This window comes from Chanos chanos, chromosome 11, assembly GCF_902362185.1.
Source record: "Chanos chanos chromosome 11, fChaCha1.1, whole genome shotgun sequence".
Taxonomy (NCBI): domain Eukaryota; kingdom Metazoa; phylum Chordata; class Actinopteri; order Gonorynchiformes; family Chanidae; genus Chanos; species Chanos chanos.
The window spans coordinates 17,479,076-17,485,269 of NC_044505.1; the positions used below are offsets into that span (position 1 = coordinate 17,479,076).

The 6,194-nt window shown below is 43.1% G+C and overlaps 2 non-coding genes across 2 annotated transcripts; both read right to left on the bottom strand.

The window, feature by feature from the left end:
• Positions 1–4,289: 4,289 nt before the first annotated feature.
• trnap-agg (transfer RNA proline (anticodon AGG)) lies at positions 4,290–4,361 on the bottom strand. Its single transcript has one exon. It is a non-coding gene; the product is annotated as a tRNA-Pro (tRNA).
• Positions 4,362–4,464: 103 nt separating this feature from the next.
• Positions 4,465–4,536, bottom strand: trnap-ugg (transfer RNA proline (anticodon UGG)). The gene has a single exon. It is a non-coding gene; the product is annotated as a tRNA-Pro (tRNA).
• Between the last annotated feature and the right edge of the window lie 1,658 nt (positions 4,537–6,194).

Below are 6,194 nucleotides of genomic sequence, written 5' to 3' on the forward strand. Positions count from 1 at the left end.
GGAAAGCCTAGACCAGATAAATAACACACACATCTGACAGGTCCACCCGGAAAGCCTAGACCAGATAAATAACACACACATCTGTCAGGTCCACCAGGAAAGCCTAGACCAGATAAATAACACACACATCTGTCAGGTCCACCAGGAAAGCCTAGACCAGATAAATAACACACACATCTGACAGGTCCACCCGGAAAGCCTAGACCAGATAAATAACACACACATCTGTCAGCAATTCGCTGCACAGACAGAGAGACGAAGACGAATATTCTCGTGATATTGTGATTTCTCTCTTGTAAAATTATGACTTTACTCCCGTATCATTATGCCTTTTTTCTTGAAATAATATGACTTTATTCTCCTGAAATTATGACTTTATTCTCATAATATTATGAACATTATTCTCAAAATGGCATATTTTTTTCCTCAATGTGGCGCTAATACTCTGTGATAATATATTGTTTTTGCTGATGAGAGGAAATAAAGACAATGAGATAGCCTGTTAACTCTGCCTCAGTGCATTTATTAGGTCTCATTTATAAAGTATTTAACATGTGTATATGTTTTCAATAACACTTGCATAAAACGAAGCTGTGATTTATCAAACAGGTTGTCACAGACAGTTCCCTGCTGGATCTCATCCATGCACTTTGTCATCTCACTCGATGGAGTGTTCCTGGCATTATTGCCGGACCTGCTCCCTTCCAGGTGGGATGCGAGACAGGTGTGTCTCTTGAGGGCAAAGGGCACTGATGAGGCAGTTGCAGTGGCCCTTGAGGCATTTTCATCTGTGGTTGGACTTGGATGAGACTGTCCTGCAAGGGTCTATACAAAGGACTGTGCTGCCCTCTACAAAGATTTAAACTGGTAAGTGCAGAACAAATGAAACAGTGGGGACCACTAGGCAGGCTGCTGCTGCAGTGGCATCGAAGCTGCAGCAGTCAGGGTTGAGAATGGCAGCAAACCGATCTGTCAGAGACCTCAAGCAGCAATTGAACGACAGCTTCCAGAACAACAGTGGTGGAAAGTAGGTGTGCCTCCAGGTTTAAAAGGCATGGAACAACAACATGAGACAAAGACTGGCTCTCATTCTGGAGCTGGTCAGCGTGCGCAGCAAAAGGCTCAAACGATTTGAGCGGATTTTCAAGCTTTGCCCCGTCACTTGTGAGGAGAGTGTCCACACTCAAGTCCTCCAGCACCTGACTGAGTTCTCCTTTTGTCTCCAGTAGTCGTTTGATCGTGTCTAGGGTACTATTACAATTTACAATTTTGTTATTTGGGAGACGCTTTTAGCTAAAGCGGCTTACAATCAGTGCCAGCGCGTGCTGCAGTCCCATATGAGAGTTTTACCACATCTTCTCATTATTTGCTCATTTGCAACACATGACTTCTGTACAGCATGAACCCGACGTCTTGCCTTCAGTATGGTGGACTCAACACCTGGGTGCATCAAAGGAGTCAAAGTATTGTCATATAGGACTGTGCCTCTTTCTGCCTGCATCTTCAGCCATTTTCAGCATATCTCATTTGCACATGGGTGGTGCTCCATTGGATCAGCGGGAGGGACGCTCTGCTGCGATTGGTTGCAGTGGCGCCTGCGAGGATAAATTTTGAGGCGAGCACAGCAACCGCAGTGCAAATCGAGGGGGCGGAACGAAAAACAAAGCTGATTTTACCTTCAATTCAATTTAAACCACAAGTTTATAGTGGTGGGAGAAGGCGGGAGACTTTAAGATCTTTTATAGACAAAAGAAACAGAGAGCGAGCGACCATGAGAGAGAGTGTATATGTGTGTGTGTGAGAGAGAGAGAGAGAGAAAGAGAGACAGAGAGAGAGAGTGAGAATATAAGTTGCCCGGCCCCTCAGTTGTAGTAGTAGTTGCTACCCAAGTCTAGGTACAATGTATTTTACTCCACGGCTCCTGAAAAATTATTCAAATTTTGATCGTTATAAGATCTCAAGTCCTCTTATTTCAGAAAGCAGCTTACAGAGAAGTATATATATGCCTGCTATACACAAACACTGCTATATTTTAACACGAGTTACGCGTTACACTACAACTGGCTACCTCAAGTGGTTCACTTCTCTCAAATAGTTGAGTATTCTCAAGATAGTGTAAAACGAAATAAATGCAAAACTGATATGTGGGCCGAATCTCATGACAAATCTAAAACAATCAGGGGGCCGCACGATGTGGCCGGTACTTTGAGACCCCTGGGCTAGAATAGGAGAAATCTAGCAGTCTGGTGTTCTGCGATTTTTGCAAGGATGCCCCTATGACACTTGCAGGCTCTTCTCTCTTTGTCTCTGGAAACCCGCATATGAGGCGCAATGCGGTAGTAAAACACAACGCACCCCTGCTGCATTCACGCTGCGGGGACGCGTTCATTAACCGGTCACGGCCCAACATAACAAAACACAAAAAGAAACATAAAATATGAACATAAAAATACGATGAACTCAAAATAAAGTACTATTCTTTGAAATCCTGTTTCCTGTAAGTTTTGTTTCAGTCATTCTTAATCTTTCCGGCTGGTGCACTGGTGTGTTTAATTGCATGATAGTGATGCATTATTTTTAAGTCTATAAAAATAAAACTGACTGTGCGCTCAGATTTTTGCCTGTTCTCCTACATTTTTGAACTTAGGCACAAAAGTGGGACACACAAGAGTAGAGCCCTGTATACAAGTATGATAACTTTCATGTAGAGTTCTACAGTCACTTAACCAGAATGCTCTGCAAGCTTTTACCTCTGACTTGTTGTCGGGGGAGAGAGCGTTCTTGGTATTCAAAGGAACGAACTTATTTCTCGGTGTTGTGTGAAACATGTCTTACCTTTCCGTAATTAAATTTAACAGTGAGGCAAGGAGGCGCAGGAGAAAGACTGCACTGATGAGAAGGACAGTAATTGCTTTACTTGTACAGCAGGAGCTTGGTGTAAGTACAATACAGAAATTTTAGCAGCAAAATAGTACAAATTTGCCCAGTACAAATTTGCTGAATCCAATCCAGATGTGGGCCACATCTGTTGCCAAAAAGCCTTGCTAGCTGTACAAGAACAGGCTGTTTTTAGACTGTAAGCAGAAGACTTGTACATGTTAATATTTAATGTTACTCCAAACCAAACAGAATGAAAAATCATGCCATATCAAGACTAGACAAAGAAAACAAAACAACAACATGTGATGTGATCATGTGACTTAACATTCTCCAGGGACCAAGTTAGGTGGCTTTAGCTGATACACCAGCTAACAAATTTGCGTCTGTCGTGGTAAGCACTGCAGTTGTCAACATATGTCTCATGCGGATCCCTTGCCTTTGTCATCTCCACTGCTCATTCAGTTGGTGTGAAATAAGAAAATATAGAGATCCAAACAGTGCTAAAAATTCTTTTTTGTCCATTACTTCTTCAAATCTTTAGTGATGTTTAGTAATGTTTCTGTTAGCTAACGAGCTAGGAGATGCTAAGTATAGGAAGACCATTCAGCATGAGAGATCAGAGGATTGAAGTGCATGAGGAGATTAACAATAACCGACAAATACATAAAAAGGCTGAAATACATTTCACACAATCCACAGAAGTTTGATCATATTTATTTCAAAAGTATCTACAGGGTTCGTACGGTCATGAAAAACCTGGAAAAGTCATGGAATTTGAAAATAGAAATTTCCAAGCCTGGAGAAGTTTTGGAAAAATAAATAAACCCAGAACGTTTTGGAAAAGTCCGGGTAATTTGCTTCGCAGATACGTGTTTAACAGAGTATATGTGGTTCAGTAGGGCTGTATCGAATGCCACTTCTTGCTAATCGAATTTTAGCCAAGCTTTTTTGAACGAAGCTTCAAATGTCTCTGACGTGACGTCATTGTTTTGGCCTGATGTTTCAGAATACTTGACTTTCAACTCAGTAATATGAAAAAAAAGATGATGAATATGAGGAACCACAAGTCACACTTTTTTAAAATGTAACACTCTTTAATAGACATTATTTACATCATCTGATCCAGAGTTCGCTGTCTTTGCTGTGTCGATGGTTGGCATTCCTTCCATATTTGAGGATACCTAAACATTCAATTTACAATTTACAATTTGGTATTTAGCAGACGCTTTTAGCCAAAGCGACTTACTGTAAGTGCACCAGTCAGATCCTATTGCCTCATAAACAGAGATCACAATAAGGCTGTACATTAATTACCCTCCCTATTAAGCTCCTGGAATTCTGTGACAGTAAACAATAAACACGCTGGCAACCTCGGATTCCCTCAAAAGACAAGTTTAGACCAATTAAAGGGGCTCATCCGGGATTTGAACCCAGGACCTCTCGCACCCTAAGCGAGAATCATACCCCTAGACCGACGAGCCACAAACTGCACTGTTCAGAAGGTTGAAATTTCAGCGGCCCTGGCAGAAGCAGATGAAATTTTGAGGTGGTTTCCCACGAAAGACAAGTTCAGACCAATTAAAGGGGCTCGTCCGGGATTTGAACCCGGGACCTCTCGCACCCAAAGCAAGAATCATACCCCTAGACCAACGAGCCATGATATATGGTTTTTCGAAGGTCAATATTTCAGCGGGCCTGACATAAGGGGATGAAATTCTAAGACACTGCCACCCTCGGTTTCCTGAGAAAGACATGTTCATGGCCAATTAAAGGGGCTCGTCTGGGATCTGACCCCGAGACCTCTTGTCACCAAAGCGAGAACCATACTCCTAGACCAACAAGCTATGAAACGTGTTTTCCGAAGGTTGAAATTTCGGCAGCCCTGGCAGAAGGGGACGAACCTTTGAGGTTGTTTCCCATGAAAGACAAGTTTAGGCCAATTAAAGGGGCTTGTCCCCCACGAACAAAGAGGTACAAAATCTCTCAAAAGCACGCTACAATGCTTTTAAATCTGGTGACACAACAGCATACAATGTTGCCAGATCAAACCGAAAAATAGGCATAAAAAAGGCTAAGGATATCCATATACAGCGTGTAGAGGACCACTTCAACAGTGCTGACACCAGGAGCATGTAGCAAGTTATCAGGGCTATCACTGACTACAAAGGCAACGCTGTTTGCCCCCACAGTGATGTCACACTGTCCAACAAGCTCAATGCATTGTGCTCAATGCATTGTGCTTAAGGACTTGTGCTGATCAGCAGGCTGAGGTATTCACAAGAATCTTCAACCTGTCTCTACCTCTGGAAATGGTCCCCAGGGGCCTGAAGTCAGCCATCATAGTGCCAGTGCTATATAAAACACACAGCAGCCCCAGACACACCGCAGTCAGTCTGTAGCATCTGTCACTTCCTGAGGACATGAACAGACACACAGAGACATTTTAGTTCAAACCCCGCCCCCCCCTACCCCCTCCCCTCTTACAGCATAATTTGGTAATAGACAATTTACAACATATATAGAAATATACACTCGTCCTGTGTAAGAAATATGTGTGTGTTGAGTTGCTGGGTTTCTTCTAGTGGAGGTGTCGTCTCTCTGTGTGTCGGTGTTTGTTGTTCTCACAGCATCTGCACTCTCATAAATATCCGCCATCATCTCCACTCTCTCTCCTCTGTCCTGTTCACCTCTCTCAGTACTGTTGACATTATATTCAATGCAGACAGTCATCTCTTCTCTCTAACACACATTTTTACACTGAGCTAATACTGCAGTTTCTTCACGTCTCTACAGGTCTTGCCACAGCTGTTATCTTTCAGTTGAGTCTTCTGAGACATGCGTTTGATAGCCATGGGAAGCTGTAACCACAGGAAGTCATGTGGAGAATGTGTGGGAAATAATTGGTGGTCTTTTTTTTTTTTTAATGACGTGAAAATGCTGTTTTGAATGTGGGCCTAATTCAAGGCTTTCTGACCCAAACAGGAAGTGCACTCTTCAGTTAATTCACTTTCAAAACTCACTACCAAGGGCAGCACGGGTGGCATGGTGGGTAGCGCTTTCGCCTCGCAGCAAGACGGTCTGGAGTTCTCGGGTCCTTTCTGTGTGGAGTTTGCGTGTTCTCCCCTTGTCTGCGTGGGATTCCCCTGGGAGTTCGGGTTTCCTCTCAAAGACATGCATGTTAGGTGAACTGGAGACAGCTCCAGCACCCCCCGTGACCCTGATTAGGATAAGCGGCTTAGAAAGCGAGTGAACACCCCAGTGAGTTTTACAAAACCATCTTGGAGTCAAAAGTTTGCTGACTCCATCTTAAAATA